We start from the raw sequence: 20,350 nt of genomic DNA, 5'->3' as shown, positions 1-20,350 counted from the left end.
CCTGACGATAGAAGAGCAAAAATTCTGGATGCATTTATCCGAAGTCCTAAAACTTCCATCTGCCGAGCAAGCCGGGAACTGCAAATACTGCGTTGAACAGTGCATAAAGTGGTGCTTTATCAGGGGTTGACTAAGCTTCATGCAAGACATGTTTTGTTATGTTTGGAACGAAATCATCAATCGCGTTGGTGCAAATACCTTAGTATAGTTACAGGACGAGAGCAATGCTCGTGGTGTCCCGTCTTCCCAGCACACTTGTCATATAACGCTTTGAAACTACTGACGGTTTTGGCCTCTACTACCGTCTTACCTAACTTGTTCCAACCGTCTACCACTCTTGTGTGCTATTAATGGGACTTGCATAGAAGTTTACAGAATTCTGCAAATTCAGAAAGTGAAAGTGACAATTGACACCAAATTTAGGTGAAGGGTCTGAAATGCGGTAGTCTTATGTAAATAAAAGAAAAATGTAGAGTGAAAAGTGTTAATTTTTACTGCAAACCGTTTTCAGATAACTCCTATAATAAATTTATTGAGGCTTATAATGAGGTGAACAATTTATAAACACTGTACAATTTATCCCTAATATAATGAAATATTTGATAGGCTGCCTCCTTATAATTTATATGTTTTGGTGTGTAATAAGGCAACATAAAATACTGGCAATGAATAAATAATACTTGGAATATATCATTCCAAATCAGGAACCTCGTAACAATGATATATGAATAAATACCGAACACTTTACTGTCCATAGGTAATATTTTGAAATTCACAGGGCTGCATCCTTTAGTGGCAAGCAATATTCATTCATGCACTTGCTGGTTATCGACATATCCATGGGGCAAGATTGTGGGCTGATCGTTGATCCTTTCTTGACTTACAATGGATGGCCCCGCACACACGCGATAAATCCGTTTTTGGATATAGGTTTGATCTTTCGATGATCATAAATCAAAGGCTCACCTTTGGTGTGCTAAGATGAAACTCCACAAGCCATGGTTTGATTGGATATTTCTAGCTGCGCTCCATAGCAGACTGTACATTACTCATCCAGTCGCGAAGGATGCTCACACTAGACCAAAATTCGCTAGATCGATGAACAGGCCTGTCACTCTCCACCGAAACGAAGACTGACGTCCGCTGCGGCGTCTTCTCTCGAACAACCTCTTGTCTCGAATAATACTTGGCATTTTGATGTAAAAATCTCCAACGTCAAAATAAGAAGTACTATAAACATAGCAGCTCACTAAATTGACGGACTTATGTTTTAATTCGTGGGTCCATCGGCTAGGCTCAGACAATTTAGTACATGATTTTTGTGACGTTGGGAGAACTAGAGAGGACGGGCTGCATGAGGCATCCCTTGCAGGCTGCCCTGATGATGGTTCTGTCCTCATAATCGGTTCTCTCTTAAATTCATACTGGTTTTGAACTTTTTTGCGTCTCTTGGGTCGAAATTCACAAGAGGTTTCTGCATTTTTGGCAACTACGTTGAGCCTAATTTGCCACTATGACTAGCTCTTGATGAATTCGTGAGTAGATATTGTGGATACAATTAACGCCCTGCAATTGGTGAATATATGAACTCGTCGTTGATTGGCTGTATTTAAATACTCCTGTGATTTCACTGGCTGATTTAAACTCCTGAAATTTCAATTCCAACGACTATGCTCCTTCTGCCTTACCACAGTTTGACTTTCTGGCTAGTATTAAAATAATCGCCTGCACCAAAATGACTGCAATTACCTAATACTGTATCCAAGCGAATTTTCGATTACCAAAAACACATAGTGCCTAGCATGTAAAATTAAAGATTCATCGAACTTTATTAATTGATTCTTATTTCACATAAAAGTAAGAGAAAAACGATCAAGTAAAAGATTTTGTTTTGTTTTAGATTTCTATTCCTTGCTACTGTATATTTTCTTGCACAATTCAATTATTTTTCGAAACACTCATATCTGCCAACCAAAATAGTGTGACAACGCACTACACGACAGCAAGATCTATAATGTTTACAAAGGTATGAGAAACCATATATTTGCATCACCTAATTTGTTTTACCCCAGCTTATGTGTTAGGCTTGAGGAAATGTTACGTTATGTCAATCCATCTCCATGCTAAGACTACCATGTGGGCAATAACACATACGTACAAAATATAGACTATACATGTAAAATTGTTCACAATATGCCGTAAACTTAATATAATGTTCATAAAACCGCAGGAAAATAATGAGAACAGGTCACTAATTCAAGCCCATTATTATTTCGCTAATAACGTTTATTCACTTATTTGCTTCACACTCCACACTTATAAGAACAATTTATGGACCATTGCAATAGACGGTTCCAAATAATAATTATAATTTGGTGGTTAATGCAATTTTAAAAAATCAGATGAACAGTACTTTGCAAACTCGGTACGACAACATAACCCAAGTGGGCTGGCAGCGTCCGCGGGTTGGGTAATAGTAGCAGAGGCCTGACGTACGACTAGCAGGGCGGCCCTGGCCACTGAAGGTGGAAATCACAGTCGGGCATCAGCCGTGGCACAGGAGGAAGGTGCGGCTGCTCGTCCCGAGGGTTGGCGTTAACCTCGTGACTCGGGCTTCAACTGTTATGCTATAATGTCGCTTCTAGCTCGACGCCGGGTGACGTGTGTGGGCTCACTGAAGACACCTGCGTGTGGGTTGTCAGCAGACGCAATGTGAAGAGTTTATTAATTAAGCCTTCTGGCGTCAACGGTGCCCTTAACGTGAAAGGTAAGTAAACCCAAATGATTTACCTTTATGTATTTATTTATTAAATGCGCTTACAAGCATTGGGTTATCAGAGACAACAGCAAGTTAGTAAATGCAGAGATATTCATGGTTATATAAACTGATCCAACACGTTGGTAACTGACGACTCTTGGTGAAGGGAGGGATAACTGATGACTCCTGGTGAAGGGAGGGATAACTGATGACTCCTGGTGAAGGGAGGGATAACTGACGACTCCTGGTGAAGGGGTAACTGACGAGTCCCGGTGAAGAGATAACTGGATAATCCTGGTGATAGGGTAATTGACGATTGGTGAAGGGATAACTTACAACTGGTGAAGGGGTAAGCCCCTTTGTACCCCTCTGTAATCCTTTTTGCGCTACCGCTCACAGGATGAGTATGGGGTGTATAATAAACTAGCTGCCTCCGGCGGCAACAATCAAAATGGTGAAGGGATATCTTACGGGTAGTGAAGGGATAACTTACGACTGATGAAGGGATAACTTACGACTAGTGAAGGGATAACTTACGACTTGTGAAGGGATAACTCACGACTGTGAAGGGATAACTTACGACTAGTGAAGGGATAACTTACGACTAGTGAAGGGATAACTCACGACTGAAGGGATAACTCACGACTGTGAAGGGATAACTTACGACTGGTGAAGGGATAACTAACAACACCTGGTTTAAGGGTAAGTTACGATTCCTGGTAAAGGGATAACTTACGACTCTTGGTGAAGGAGTAACTGACAACTTTGTGAAAGGGTAACTGAAGAACCCCTGGTGTGGTGAAGGGATAACTGACAACATCGCTGAAGGAATCATTTACAACCTTGATGAAAATATATTTTTCGACTCCTGAAGAAGGGATAACCTAAAACTGGTGAAGGGATGAGTAAGGACTGTTGAAGAGATAACCGCCAACTACTAAAGTGATGACTCCCAACTTGGGACGACGCCAGGGTGACCCCCCTACAGGTCAGGGATGACCTGGGGGCCTCACTAGCACACGTGGGACCGCCTCCTGCACCACCACCCACCCTGCAGGTACCCGCCACACAATGACGCTGCTCATGTAGACGACCCTCGTCGAATAAGGTTGGGCGTGTCATCTGGGTAAACAGTATGGGTTGAAGGTTGAGTATGTATGGTTGAGGCAGGAGTTCCAGCATCGCGTTACTCTGCACATCTGGACGAGCGTCACCACCAGCCACAGGTTTCACTATCTTTCGTTCACTTTTAAATGGTATAGTTTCAAGTGGAGAATTTCCCTAATATTTATCGTAGCTTCGTTCATTTTTTCCCTTGGCCGTTCATCTTTGATTGTTTACTCTCGACAAAAACCTGGAGTAATCTGTGGATAGCAAAAGTCTTTAGAGTTAGTGGTGTTGGCGGCGAGGAAGCGACAGCTGGAAGGAAAAATTAAATGAAAGTGAAACTGTTCATAATTCCTCGGCGACGTTAGTTTCACATTGTCTAGTTCCTTCACTTGCACTGACGTGTTGATAGGGCTTACAGTTCTTGTGCTGTTATATCCTCATGCTGGCCGTGTCGGTCAACGGCTGAGAGAGGTGCACCTCTTAGGAAATATGTTGGAATATTTAAAGACCGAATAGTTAGTGCCCTGAACTATAGCATATTTGTTGGGCTTGCAGTATACGCCTTTCTCTGGATACTTAGAATGTTATATCTCCTAAGGTTGCAGGTGTGCTGTTAGTGTTGACTTATCAGGGCGTCAGTTGTACTGTCAACACTGTCTCTTCTCGGCGTCAATATCAGTACTATTGGAGTCAGCTGTACTGTCAACACTATAGGAGTCAGCTGTACTGTCAGCACTATAGGAGTCTACAGGAGTCAGCTGTACTGTCAGCACTATAGGAGTCAACTGTACTGTCAGCACTATAGGAGTCAGCTGTACTGTCAGCACTATAGGAATCAGCTGTACTGTCAGCACTATAGGAGTCAGCTGTACTGTCAGCACTATAGGAGTCAGCTGTACTGTCAGCACTATAGGAGTCAGCTGTACTGTCAGCACTATAGGAGTCAGCTGCACTGTCAGCACTATAGGAGTCAGCTGTACTGTCAGCACTATAGATCAGCTGTACTGTCAGCACTATAGGAGTCAGCTGTACTGTCAGCACTATAGGAGTCAGCTGTACTGTCAGCACTATAGGAGTCAGCTGTACTGTCAGCACTGTAGGAGTCAGCTGTACTGTCAGCACTACAGGTGTCAGCTATACTGTCAGCACTATAGGAGTCAGCTATACTGTCAGCACTATAGGAGTCAGCTATACTGTCAGCACTATAGGAGTCAGCTATACTGTCAGCACTATAGGAGTCAGCTATACTGTCAGCACTATAGGAGTCAGCTGAATTGTCAGCACTATAGGAGTCAGCTGAATTGTCAGCACTATAGGAGTCAGCACTATAGGTGTCAGCTGTACTGTCAGCATTATAGGCGTCAGCTCTACTGCCAACACTGTCTACTTTGATCGTCACTAATTATATATGCATGTTTTGAACTCTGATTTGATTGGCCGATTCCACAGCCCATTTGGCGTTCAGTGTTGCTCAGAGAACGTTCGTTGTCTGCTATGTTTGTGTTGCTGGTGTTATCCGAGACGAAACCCCATTAATGGGGCTTATTGAAGTCCCGCTAGCGTGCAACTAGCAATTTCCCAGGATGACCTCCGAATATTTGATTAACTCGCACTTTCTATTTACTGCTAGGTAAACGGGCGTCAGGTGTACAGAAATGTGCCCAAATGTTAGGCTCTGCCTGGGAATCGAACCCAGAATCACTGGGTTGTAAGCCTACGTCCAGACAGCTGGCACAGCTAGGGCTAACACATCCAGTAAATTAGATATTTTCCTTAGTCTGGGTCCATTAGCAAAATGCTTTACCCCTCACTGGATAAGATACCATAAATATTTGAAGTTCTTTCGTTGTCAGGTTTGGATAATTTAAATGCCAGGTTTGATTGTGTTTGGCAGCAGCCTTCAGTAGGCTTCATATCATATGTGTGCTGCCTTCACTAACCATAGTAACTTGTAGGTTGATTTTAATATCCATTAAGGAACACATTAACTGCGACGACTTTTTGAATTATATTGCTTCTTGAGGATTAAGGCGATGAATGGAGATACTTAAGGGTAGACAAAGTGGAGCATATTTATGGAAGCGGTGAAGCGTATCGGCTTAGAAAAGTGACATTGGCGTAGTTGATAAAGGGGCGAACTGTATCTGCTAAAAAAATTTGAAGGGAGTTAATAGAGGTATCTGCTTAGAGTAATGGAGCGTGAGACATAGTGTAGTGCACCTACTTAGAGCAGAGGTGTGGGGGAATTGATAGAGATAGTGAAAGGTATCTGTTTAAGCGCAGCATAGCGGGATTTAGTTTGTTTGACAGAGATGAATGTTGTCTGCTTACAGTAGTTGAGGGGGAAGAAGTTGTTAGAGGCGGTGAAAGTTATCAGCATAGAATAATGGGCGTTTGGGAGTTGATACAGATGAATGCTTAGCGTAGCGGGGGTAGAGGAGTTGTTTAAGATCTTGAAGGGATCAATATAGTATAAGGGGAGGTGGGTGAAAAGGGTCTTAACATGGAGGTCAAAAGCTAGGTGAGCAGTGAGAGTAAAAATGAAGAGTAACTGAAGAGAATATATATATGTGGGTGTGTGTGTGTGTGTGTGTATATATAAAGGAAGGAGTCATCAGACTCCTTCTGAAGATGTATTAATATACATCTGATAATTATACATTATTAAGTATATTAATACATAGATGTATTAATATACTTAAGGAAATTCCTGTTTCAATTCTTCCTCCGTGGTCTGACACTGTCATATATATATATATATATATATATATATATATATATATATATATATATATATATATATATATATATATATATATATATATCGACCACGACCACGAATGGCACTGTCAACCACGAAGGTATGTTGCTGTTGTTATGGATTCAGCTACTCGGAACAAGTTCCAAGTAGCACGGGCTATGGTGAGGCCGCAACTTACCTGGCACAGGAGCGGGGCAAGTAGCACGGGCTATGGTGAGCTTGTAGTGGACTTACCTGGCACTGGAGTGGTGCCCTGCTCCTCTCGAAGGTAGAAATTAAACAAGAAATTCCTTAAGTAATTTCGTTTTAATCAATACCTCTTCAGAAAGATGATTATTACAGGTGGTGTATATATAGGCAAGAATGAGGCGAGGGGATTTGAAAAACAATGATCTTGTTCACAAGCATAAAAGGAAAATGCAGAAGGCAGTTTCTGTCCAATTGCCCAATACATGTTGTTCTAGGAAGCAACAAAATTAATAAGATAATAATTAAATATTAATGATAAATTATTGAGATGACTGTAGTAATGATATTAAATCTTTTTTGAAATGATCAATCAAAAATGGATCCAAATTATACAAACCATTATTAATGTGCTCATTGTATGGCTTTGTGATTTGTATTAAAGCAGATTCAATAATGTTTTCGTTGAAAATGCTTTTTACAACTAGTTATTGAAGAAAGCCTCTCCAAATCAATTTGGTGAAAATTTTCTGACAAATGAACAAACAGAGCATTAAAATCTGCTTAAATAGAAATCATAAAGCCATGTGGCTTTGTGATTATATTTCTCTGCATGTGGTTATATAGTAATTTAGGCTGATCCTGGCCTTGGATGGTATATCGTTCTCATACTGCTTCTCAGCTGTTCTCCAGATTTCTGTGTATTCGTTCTTTTCCTGTATATATATATATATATATATATATATATATATATATATATATATATATATATATATATATATATATATATATATATATATATATATATATTGTGGTTTTTCTCTGTTCTATGCTCCCTATATTTCTTACATGTTCTTTCAATTCTCCCTTTGGCCTCTAAGCATTGTCTGTTAAATCATGGACAAATGTGTGTGTGTGTGTGTGTGTGTGTGTGTGTGTGTGTGTGTGTGTGTGTGTGTGTGTGCGTGTGCGCGTGCGCGCGCGCGTGTGCTGTTGGGGGAGGTGGTGTGGGGAGTAGAGATCTAGTTTGTATTCAGAACATAAAACCAAGACTACGATTAGATCAAAGGAAAAGGAGGGGTAGCCTTGGTTTCCTTTATGACCAATGACATTTCGGTCTGTGGTTCGTCGTAAAACTAGAATGGTTTTTACACATGTACGTTAATGTGAGTGTGTGTGGTGTTTGTTTATGCAAGATTCGAGTATGTGCATGCATGTGTGCAAATACGCTTGGGCGCGTGTGAATGTTTGTTGATGTACGATTGCCTTGACTAATGTGAGTGTTTGTGCGGCTTGTGCGGTGAGATATTTTGACGAGTTTGTGATACTTTGTGGGGGCCGGTCTTGTTTTACTCCACATGCGTGTGTATTACACCGGTATGCGAGTATATTTACTTTAAGATAACTTAACATCTCTATTACGTGACTACGACTGCTCTTAATGATAGGATGCTAAGCATCCTATCACGTTCATATGAGCCTCATATGTGGACTTTACATTTTCTCTCTGTAAATTAATACTTATCCAGTGATAGTACCGTTAACTTGGAATATGACTTCCACAATGTTTTGATGTAATCATGATAGCATCAAACCACCTATTAACTGCTTGCATTTATCACATGCCGTATTTACCAGCCCTGCGCAGCGCTTATCATCATCTACTCATCACTACTATAATTATTCACTTTTAAGTCCTATGAAGTACTCATGACTCACATATTTTATCACAACTCGTGATTCCTTACTTGATAGCTCTTCACAACACAGCCATCATCCACATATTCATCACTCCATAACCAGTCACATGACAGCCCTTCACAGCACTCTTACTCACATATTCATCACAACTCATAGTCACATGACAGCCCTTCACAACACTGCCATCATCCACATATTCATCACAACTCGTCATATGCCAGTCCTTCACAACACTCACCATCCACAGGTTCATCACAACCCATAACTAGTCACATGGCAGTCCTTCACAACAATGTCACCATCCACATATTCATCACAACCCATAACTTATCCGTCGACTGCCCTCAACCCCGCTCCCATCACTAGTAGGTTTTGACAGACAAATATTCCCGAAGTCTTTACATTAGCATTTGATCACAATGGTCCGGGCGTTGATCGTTCATCAACACGTCATCAGTCTTCGCCGCCATTTCAGGCCGTTCATCAAAATGCCATTCATCAGTTGCCGTACAAATATTGGCAGGAGCGTGTCCATTATTTGCAGCTTGTAGTCACATGTTTTCCTCACACGCAACGGCTCTTATATAATAAAAATCTTCATTTATCATTTCTCCACCGTAAATATTAGCTGTAATCATTTATTATTTCGAGACTGTAAAAGAAGATTCCTATGTTTTCGGAACATACAGATCATGTCCTCGTATGTTGCCAAGCTCACGTAGATATGTCACATGTTATGTTGCCTCGTATGTTGCGTAGAATAGATCACGTAATGTGTCGTCACATTCAGCTCTGTTGCTACGTAGCCTATGTTGCTGGGTTCGGCTATGCGCGTTGACAAGCTCAAGTTGTTTGAATAAGAATCAAGAGTCATGTTGCTTTTTCTGAGTGAACGATCGTTAAAAACAAATATATTTTAATTTTTCGTAAAATTAGTGGATTTTTCAAGACTGGTTATGACTAAGCTTACTGACTTACGTTAGACTTATACACACAACTTAACAAAATATTTAATGCTTTACATGGGTTCAGATTTATCGAAACCGGCTGTCAATTGCAACTGTTCCTCCCCTCCCCCCCCCCCATCTCCATCCTTCCACTGTCCTTACCCCCCCCCTACCGACCTACCCCCCCCACCCCCTTGACCTGTGGGCATGACGCCACAACTTTTTGCACAAACTCATTAACGCAGCCATTCTTTGCGAACTCTCTTGATCTCGGCCATATAGCCTTTCCTAACACTGTCTATCGCCTGTTATGGAGTGTCGACCAAAAATGAACATTGGAATGTGATGTTAGGAGTGTGTGTTGTAAACACTGTAATATTGGAATACAACATGGCGTATCTGTTGCTGCTTGTCCCGTATCTGAATATGAATCGACTGTAAATATTAGTGAAGTTGATAATTATATGAAGGAATATTTTTAGCACATTTTGAATTACATTATGTGTTTAGAAAACTTGGGTAATAATCGCCAGTTTTCTACACAATCTTTTGTTTACAGCCTCAGAATGTATTAAATTCACAAAATTAATGTAGATATTATGATTTCCAGGCATGGAATATTATGGAAAAGTCAAGTGAGAAAAGCGTTTGTTGTAAAAAGTCATGACGCACGCGCGCGCGCGCGCGCGTACACACACACACACACACACACACACACACACACACACACACACACACACACACACACACACACACACACACACACACACACACACACACACACAATTCGTCATACGCCAGTAATCCTTCACAACACTGTCACCATCCATCCAGTCCACCATTCCTGCAGGCACAAATAGGTGAGCGCGCGCGCGCACACACACACACACACACACACACACACACACACACACACACACACACACACACACACACACACATGTTGGTGCATCATGTAGGGGGCTCTGGAAACTGGGAGGGGTGACTTGCGGTCCCAGCAGATTACCGCGCGGAAGAGTCGTCTCAATACAGGTATTAAAATATGCACAGCGAGAAATATCCGATGTCGGATGTCAGGGGATTAGCGCCCTGCCCAGACCTTTGTCAGAGTGCAATTATTGGCGTAACCTTGTCGGTTCCCATAGAAAATCATCAGACTTTATTAAAGTATACTGCATCAGCAAACATATACTTAATGCTTTAAACTTACATTTTCAACTTAGTTCATCACGTGAGAGGTTGTGGAGGACCAAAGCCATATTTTAATGGTGAAACTCAAGTCAAAGTTCGAGTGTGTGCTGTTATGGTTAAGTTAAACCTGTAGAGCGTTACTTAGTGAAGAATCTGAATGCACTAACGTCAGCTGTATCCGTATGTCTTTTAAATCAAAATTTGACGCGATGAAAGGCGGTCATCATATTTATCACGTCTCTAGCTCTGATTAATTAGAAGTTTAGCGCCCATAGAGGGTTTTGGGCGTGCAGACGAACACCGTACTTCAAACATTGTGTTTCAGCAACTGCAATCAAGCCTAGCCTCGGCTTCATTGCAATTGGGGAGTAGAACAACTCCCAGAACTTGGGAGTTCTTCTCCCAAGGGGAGAAGAACTTGGGGAGTCCAAGAACTCCCAGAACCTCATCAAGCAGATGCTGCCGGTTAAACGGGACGACTGTAACTTTTCCACTTTGCATAATATTAACATCACTATCCAGTTTCTCACTTTCGCATTGTGTGGAAGGCATCAGACTAATAGAAATAGATAAAATAAAAAAAACAGATAACTATAGATTTAAAAATAGACACTCCGTCTATTCCTATGTGTTCCGCATTAAATTCTGTGGCTTCACGTGGAAGCCTAAATGTAACACACTAGTAATATATGTATAACGTTTTATTGCAACTAATGAAATGTAAAGTGTTTCCTGTGTGTTATTTAACAACACTCAAATATTCATCATCTTAACTGATTCCATTAACCTTATTCGCAATGTGACGTGAGGCCCTAGGCTCACCTGGTTGTCTGTGGTGGTGCTCCCTTCAGCAGACCTGTCTGTGGAGGTGCTCCCTTCAGCAGACCTGTCTGTGGTGGTGCTCCCTTCAGCAGACCTGTCTGTGGAGGTGCTCCCTTCAGCAGGCCTGTCTGTGGTGGTGCTCCCTTCAGCAGACCTGTCTGTGGTGGTGCTCCCTTCAGCAGACCTGTCTGTGGAGGTGCTCCCTTCAGCAGGCCTGTCTGTGGTGGTGCTCCCTTCAGCAGACCTGTCTGTTTACACAGACGAAAGACCACAAAACGGCATTCGGCCTCAACTGTGTCCCCCCACAAAGACTGACCAACCACTTATTATTCGCAAGGTACCTTGGTTTTACCTGTGTTACAGCCCACGAGTGCGCCTCCACACACGCTAGTGTTCAGAACTGCTCCCCAAGAACCAGTCAGTATGGGCCCGTACTGACTGGTATCCAAAGTACGCTTCATTCTTCTGTAGCGTTTTCTTATTACGGTAGAATCACTTTTCTTCCACTGTAAGTCAGTACGTTCTGCCGAGTAATGTCTGAGTGCTCGAGTGCAATAAATACGCCAATAATCCGCTTACCAGACATAGCTTATTCACAATCCCGCTGGTAATATCTGTACATAAATTATTATTAGCCACTGAAATGTATATATTACTGTTACTCACTGTCACAACTATTATGTGCACACTACGTATGCTACTGTGTGTACAGTGTCACTACACCGTGCGGATAACAAGAGCGTGACAGCGGGCACAGTACAGTACGGTGGTCGACGGTGGCCGGTGGCTTGCCCGCGACTGTAATTTAATGCATTATGGAGGCACTTAACTGAAGGTCAGGTTACTGGTTCCTCCTGCCGCCGCTGTTATTGTTGAGGCTTCCTCCTGCCGCCGCTGTTATTGTTGAGGCTTCCTCCTGCCGCCGCTGTTATTGTTGAGGCTTCCTCCTGCCGCCGCTGTTATTGTTGAGGCTTCCTCCTGCCGCCGCTGTTATTGTTGAGGCTTCCTCCTGCCGCCGCTGTTATTGTTGAGGCTTCCTCCTGCCGCCGCTGTTATTGTTGAGGCTTCCTGCCGCCGCTGTTATTGTTGAGGCTTCCTCCTGCCGCCGCTGTTATTGTTGAGGCTTCCTCCTGCCGCCGCTGTTATTGTTGAGGCTTCCTCCTGCCGCCGCTGTTATTGTTGAGGCTTCCTCCTGCCGCCGCTGTTATTGTTGGGGCTTCCTCCTGCCGCCGCTGTTATTGTTGAGGCTTCCTCCTGCCGCCGCTGTTATTGTTGAGGCTTCCTCCTGCCGCCGCTGTTATTGTTGAGGCTTCCTCCTGCCGCCGCTGTTATTGTTGAGGCTTCCTCCTGCCGCCGCTGTTATTGTTGAGGCTTCCTCCTGCCGCCGCTGTTATTGTTGAGGCTTCCTCCTGCCGCCGCTGTTATTGTTGAGGCTTCCTCCTGCCGCCGCTGTTATTGTTGAGGCTTCCTCCTGCCGCCGCTGTTATTGTTGAGGCTTCCTCCTGCCGCCGCTGTTATTGTTGAGGCTTCCTCCTGCCGCCGCTGTTATTGTTGGGGCTTCCTCCTGCCGCCGCTGTTATTGTTGAGGCTTCCTCCTGCCGCCGCTGTTATTGTTGAGGCTTCCTCCTGCCGCCGCTGTTATTGTTGAGGCTTCCTCCTGCCGCCGCTGTTATTGTTGAGGCTTCCTCCTGCCGCCGCTGTTATTGTTGAGGCTTCCTCCTGCCGCCGCTGTTATTGTTGAGGCTTCCTCCTGCCGCCGCTGTTATTGTTGAGGCTTCCTCCTGCCGCCGCTGTTATTGTTGAGGCTTCCTCCTGCCGCCGCTGTTATTGTTGAGGCTTCCTCCTGCCGCCGCTGTTATTGTTGAGGCTTCCTCCTGCCGCCGCTGTTATTGTTGAGGCTTCCTCATGCCGCCGCTGTTATTGTTGAGGCTTCCTCCTGCCGCCGCTGTTATTGTTGAGGCTTCATCCTGCCGCCGCTGTTATTGTTGAGGCTTCCTCCTGCCGCCGCTGTTATTGTTGAGGCTTCCTCCTGCCGCCGCTGTTATTGTTGAGGCTTCCTCCTGCTGCCGCTGTTATTGTTGAGGCTTCCTCCTGCCGCCGCTGTTATTGTTGAGGCTTCCTCCTGCCGCCGCTGTTATTGTTGGGGCTTCCTCCTGCCGCCGCTGTTATTGTCGAGGCTTCCTCCTGCCGCCGCTGTTATTGTTGAGGCTTCCTCCTGCCGCCGCTGTTATTGTTGAGGCTTCCTCCTGCCGCCGCTGTTATTGTTGAGGCTTCCTCCTGCCGCCGCTGTTATTGTTGAGGCTTCCTCCTGCCGCCGCTGTTATTGTTGGGGCTTCCTCCTGCTGCCGCTGTTATTGTCGAGGCTTCCTCCTGCCGCCGCTGTTAGCGTTGAGGCTTCCTCCTGCCGCCGCTGTCATTGTCGAGGCGCTGTTACTTGTACAAGGTGCTCTCCACAACACTATCCTCCTCTGTACATAATAATAATATTATTGCTTTTAATCGTAAGCAAATTATATAATTTGTTTTGGACAAGGTTGGCAGAAAAGATAAGTGGAGCTAGTTTCTGGAGAGAAATAAAGATATCCTCAGCAGACTACGATAAAAAGATAACAGGTTCGCCCATTTTAGGTCAAAACTTAAAGCAGAGCGAGATGGGACGCCCGTATGTCTAATCAAACGTCTAAATCAACGTCTAACCACCTATTTGATTAGTCTTTGAGATGTAAGTCTCGTCCTCACCACACACTCAGGCCTTGATAAAGCACTCAGGAAAGTGCGAAAGACTTGGTGTAAATTCCTTACAGAAATTTTACAAATGCACAAGTGTGGGTTATTTTCCTATGTTATTATGTCTGTCAGAGGACACTACCACTACTAATTATTATTATTTTTATTATTATTATTATTATTATTATTATTATTATTATTATTATTATTATTATTATTTAAGGAAGGTTAAGGAGAGAAGTGGGAAGGCAGCTACGAAGGTGACCTTTGTAATATTTTGCGTAGTAGTGATAGAGGAAAATGATACGCATGAGTTACGCCGGGACGTAGATGGCTAGTGTGAGGGGATAGATAAGGATGAGGAGTGGTGTTGTATAGGGCATCATTATGAGGCTGAAAGGTCACAATGGTAGGACTGGTGGTAGTGGTATTAATTGTACTGCCACCAGTAGTATACTTAAAATTTAGTAGTAGCAGTTGTAACAGCAACTCTCTAGTAATTTGTCATGGTGGTGGTGGTAGTAGTAGTGATAAGTGTGGTATTTTATTGTGAAGATGGTTAGAGTGGTGGTGATTGTGAATGGTACTGGTACTGTTGGTACTTGCTTTCCTATTGGCGCTGCTGGTGCTGATAATACTGACTCAATGGGCAGCATTATAGTGCTAGTGACATCACACACCTCGTCCACACCATATAAAATAAAATGTTATCTAATTTTCTTTGGGTCAGGTTAGGTTCGGTTAGGTTAGGATGGGATGGGTTAGGTTAGTATGGGATGGGTTAGGTTAGTATGGGATGGGTTAGGTTAGTATGGGATGGGTTAGGGTAGTATGGGATGGGTTAGGTTATGATGGGATGGGTTAGGGTAGTATGGGATGGGTTAGGGTAGTATGGGATGGGTTAGGTTATGATGGGATGGGTTAGGGTAGTATGGGATGGGTTAGGTTAGTATGGGATGGGTTAGGGTAGTATGGGATGGGTTAGGTTATGATGGGATGGGTTAGGGTAGTATGGGATGGGTTAGGGTAGTATGGGATGGGTTAGGTTATGATGGGATGGGTTAGGGTAGTATGGGATGGGTTAGGTTAGTATGGGATGGGTTAGGTTAGTATGGGATGGGTTAGGTTATGATGGGATGGGTTAGGGTAGTATGGGATGGGTTAGGGTAGTATGGGATGGGTTAGGTAATGATGGGATGGGTTAGGGTAGTATGGGATGGGTTAGGTTAGTATGGGATGGGTTAGGTTAGTATGGGATGGGTTAGGTTATGATGGGATGGGTTAGGTTAGTATGGGATGGGTTAGGTTATGATGGGATGGGTTAGGAGTAGGTTGGTTTAGAGCAACGATGACGTGAGGGAGGTATACATATAGGTATACATATTAGTCTCAGGTCTTACACTATCCCCATAACTCGTGCTGGTAATCAGGACGCCGCCTCGCACAAGGGGGGGAGATTCTCCACCATGTCTCTCCGATATAAATTAGTGCGATAAACCTGAGTGGCAGTAACGGGGAAAACATTGTATTTAATTAAAGCTTAATCAGCGGGTAGAGAGAGTGGCGGTGCGTGTGAGGGAGTTAGTGTAGGGGGGGGACGAGGCTTGTGTCATGGGACCAGCTCCTGATGCCACTGTTCCTGTCAGCCTTATTCTTGAGGCTTCCTCCTGCCGCCGCTGTTATTGTTGAGGCTTCCTCCTGCCGCCGCTGTTATTGTTGAGGCTTCCTCCTGCCGCCGCTGTTATTGTTGAGGCTTCCTCCTGCCGCCGCTGTTATTGTTGAGGCTTCCTCCTGCCGCCGCTGTTATTGTTGAGGCTTCCTCCTACCGCCGCTGTTATTGTTGAGTCAACCTGCTTGCATGCTTTACTACTTTTCTGCCTCACTAGCTGCCTTCGTCATTCCCACCCTATTTACATACTAAATTAGACCTACTTCACACCTACTTATGTAGCTACTTCCTTACATGTCTTGTTACCAGTTCCTGGGATCTTGTTTTTGCGTGTTTTATCGATACAACTTGTGTTATGTTTTTGTTTTTTCGAAATTTTATAGTGACTAGTGGGTGGCGTAGTTTAGTGCCTCTGGTGTTCAGCTGGGCTTACAGGTGCCCCTTTGGTGGTGCTGGGGCGTCTGCTCCTGTTTTCTGGTGCTCCATTATGCTCCCAGGTGGTCCGTAATCAATATGACAGGCAGTGATGCAGTGCCCTAAGAATAAAAAGACCAAGGAGGCGTTTTTTCGTGTGTGTGTGTGTGTGTGTGTGTGTGTGTGTGTGTGTGTGTGTGTGTGTGTGTGTGTGTGTGTGTGTGTGTGTGTGTGTGTGTGTGTGTGTGCGCGCGTGCGTGCGTGTGTGTACTCACCTACTTGTGCCTGCAGGATCGAGCATTGAGTCTTGGATCCCGCCTTTCGAGCAATCGGTTGTTTACAGCTGTTTATCTAGTTTTAAAATTATCAAACTTGCTTCCACAACCTGCTCCTTAAGTGCATTCCATTTTCCCACTACTCTCACGCTAATGGAAAACTTCCTAACATCTCTGTGACTCATCTGAGTTTCCAGCTTCCACCCATGTCCCCTCGTTCTGTTACTATTCCGTGTTAACATTTCGTCTATGTCCACTCTATCAATCCCCCTGAGTATTTTATACGTTACTATCATGTCCCCCCTCTCCCTTCTTTTTTTCTAGTCTGGTAAGGCTCAGTTCCTTCAGACGCTCTTCATACCCCATCCCTCGTAGCGCTGGGACGAGTCTCGTTGCAAACTTCTGAACCTTTTCCAGTTTCCTTATATGCTTCTTCAGTTGGGGATCCTATTTATAAGTGCATCAGGAGTTAGATTAGGTGTTACGTCCACTCCCAGGTCTCTTTTTCGAGTCGTCACAGGTAGGCACTTCCCCCCCCCCCTTTCATTGTGTATTGTCCCTTTGGTCTCCTATCACCTAATCCCATTTCCATAACTTTACATTTGCTCGTGTTGAACTCCAATAGCTATTTCTCTGACCATCTCTGCAACTTGTTCAAGTCCTCTTGGAGGATCGTACAATCCTCATCTGTCACATCTCTTCTCATCAACTTTGCGTCATCCGCGAACATCGACATGTCGGATATGTGTGAACACACCTGATGTACTCAAGTACCCCGCCTTACGAACATTTTGTAAAATCAGTGTAATGACTGTTATATGTGTGTGTGTCGAATGGTAAATTTTTCAGGGTCAAGCTACAGTTCTTGGGCCTTAATTTTCTAGTTATCGGGCAGCTGTTGCAGTATCTCTCTGCCACTTATTTTGATGCACTGTGTGGAGTTGGTCACAACCATCACGTCTTGCCCCCCACACTGGTCACATATTCTCTTACATTCCTTTGGCCCATATGCGTATCTTGCAGCCATTCGTGCGTCCTTGATCTAATGATATTTAGTTTGAACTTCGTGTCGTCAAATATGTCGCTAACTGTTAATACCTCGAACGATAATAGCGCCTTTTATGTCTCTTATCTGCCCATGTGAACGGGGGGCAGTTCTCAGTCAGGTGAAAAGGGATATCTAGCCAAGTGAATAGGGCAGCGGTGCCCAGCCCCGTGAACGGATAGTTTTTCTTCGGTCAGGTAAGCGGGACACCTCCACCCAGACCACAGAAATCAATCACGCTCACAGGGTTCTGGTGCGGGTTGGGAGTTTTGTGGTATGGGTGTGGTTCTGTAAGTGTTTTGGCCATAAGGATGGATGTGGGGGGTGGAGGTGGTTGTTCGACCTTAACGATCCCATTGTCGTCATTTCTACGATCGTTAACGGCCAGTTGTGAGGCTTCCAACGGCGGTGGTGGATGGGTGGAAGATGCTGATATGGTGGTGGGTGATGGTGGTAGTGCGTAAGTTGTGATGTTTTGACCACAACTTAGGATTGTGGTCAGTTGTGGTGATAGTGTTTTGACCACCTTGTAGGATTATGTGCTTTGGTTTGATACCTTACTCTATATGGTGAGTTAAACTGTGTCGCTCACCAGATATACAAGAGCAAATGAATGCCATTTGTGCTCTGGTGCTTTCTGGTGTTCAGATATCTCATGCCATCTTTTGTAATAGCGTTGAAATTGTGGCTTTCGCTAATACTGAAGTGCGCCCTAGCTGTTCTTCACACTTTACAAGTGGAGTGAACAGTGTTGGTGGCTCGTCGTATTCAGTTACCTGCCATACTGAAGTGCGCCCTAGCTGTTCTTCACACTTTACAAGTGGAGTGAACAGTGTTGGTGGCTCGTCGTATTCAGTTACCTGCCATACTGAAGTGCGCCCTAGCTGTTCTTCACACTTTACAAGTGGAGTGAACAGTGTTGGTGGCTCGTCGTATTCAGTTACCTACCATAAGTATCCATATACCAGCTGAATCCTGTTAATTGCTGTGTCATATTTTCTGACGGACGCCTTTAGCTGTCTGTATACACATCTCTCAGTTCTGATAAGATTATAGCTTTTAACACTTATCCATACCTTGAGGTGGTACCAAGGATCACTGTCCCCGTGGCCCGGTCTCTGACCAAGCCTCCAGGTTGGTGGGTCTGATCAACCAGGCTGTTAGATGCAGCTGCTCGCAGTCTAACGTATGGATTACAGCGCGGTTGATGAGGTACCCTTTGTGCAGTTTTGTGAGAGTTTGTGATTTATTTTCAGACTTCAACCTAAGTTCTTATATTAGTGTGGGTGCTAACAATAGAGTTGGAATGCCAGGGTCTACTTCGATCTCATGTTTGTTGCAACTTTAGTCTGCTTGTCTGTCATCTTGCCGGTTGGTACCTGTTAGACGGTGCTTATCAAAATTCTCAAACCCCCTTATATACATAGGTTACTGTAAGTCTTCATTAGGCTACTGTTGTTAGTGATGGATGTGTGTATATACTTGTGTGACAAGGTGTCCCAGACTCACTTGACACCCGTCCTTATACCTGGCGGGTGTCGAGTGTGACAGGGTGTCCCAGACTCACTCGACACCCGTCCTTATACCTGGCGGGTGTAGAGTGTGACAGGGTGTCCCAGACTCACTCGACACCCGTCCTTATACCTGGCGGGTGTCGAGTGTGACAGGGTGTCCCAGACTCACTCGACACCCTTCCTTATACCTGGCGGGTGTCGAGTGTGACAGGGTGTCCCAGACTCACTCGACACCCGTCCTTATACCTGGCGGGTGTCGAGTGTGACAGGGTGGCCCAGACTCACTCGACACCCGTCCTTATACCTAGCGGGTGTCGAGTGTGACAGGGTGTCCCAGACTCACTCGACACCCGTCCTTATACCTGGCGGGTGTCGAGTGTGACAGGGTGTCCCAGACTCACTCGACACCCACCTTATACCTGTTCTAAACTCATCCTAAACCCGGCCTTCCCACGCTCTATGGAGAAAATAGGGCGAGACACGGGGGTGAAGGGCAAATAATGGCCCTCCGCGGTGTCCAGCGGGGCGCTAAAGCTGGCGGCCGGGGCCCTCCGCTCCGATTAATGATCGACTTTTGTGTTGTAACTGGAAATGTTATCTCTGTGTGACGGTGAAGAATTGTCAAAACGTTTCCTTGTATCGTGTTCGGTGCCAGCGGCTACACGCATTCCCGCCCTTGATCTTCTCAGTGTCAGATAGCTACGTTATGTTCGCTTGATTCTTTACAAGTTTCGATGTGTATTCCCAGCATCGGGCTGAGTATATAACCACGAAGGGAATGGGGTTATAAAGACCACCACTATAGCTTACTGTCCAACCAGCAAGTTTACCTTAGTGCCGATCATTGCTCAGGACTAAAGTAAACTCTCAGTGCCAAGAAATGGGATACACCTCTAAGTTTGGGTAATTTAGTGCATCAGTTTTGTGACGTGGTGAAGACTCTACAAGACTGGCTGTACGAGCACCAGCCGCGTCCTGTCTGTTATTGACAGGAGAAAAGGGAAGGTTAATCAGTAGAATCCATGAAGCTTAGGCTAATTTCATTGAGTTTGATTATTTTTATTTTATTAAGAGAGAAGAGAAAATAAAGGAAGAGAGATTAGCTGTAGAATCAAATATGAAAATTGGAATAACTTTTCCAAGATGGACGAGTATTATATATGGCTCTCATACATCGCTTACTGCATGTGTTGCTGGAGTGATGTTGTGTTATGTGAGTCCTCTTCATCA

At 44.3% G+C, this 20,350-nt stretch overlaps 1 protein-coding gene across 1 annotated transcript in view; it reads left to right on the top strand.

Annotated features, from left to right (window-relative positions):
- Positions 1-2,511: 2,511 nt before the first annotated feature.
- LOC123766080 (extracellular matrix organizing protein FRAS1) overlaps positions 2,512-20,350 on the top strand; it is a 368,121-nt gene continuing 350,282 nt past the window's right edge. Inside the window, exon 1 of the mRNA XM_069301124.1 lies at positions 2,512-2,567. The gene's annotated coding sequence lies outside the window, so the exon portion shown is untranslated. The remainder of the gene's footprint in view (positions 2,568-20,350) is intronic.

The sequence above is a fragment of the Procambarus clarkii genome, chromosome 5, assembly GCF_040958095.1.
Source record: "Procambarus clarkii isolate CNS0578487 chromosome 5, FALCON_Pclarkii_2.0, whole genome shotgun sequence".
Lineage (NCBI taxonomy): Eukaryota > Metazoa > Arthropoda > Malacostraca > Decapoda > Cambaridae > Procambarus > Procambarus clarkii.
This window is presented reverse-complemented; position numbering and strand designations above follow the sequence as displayed.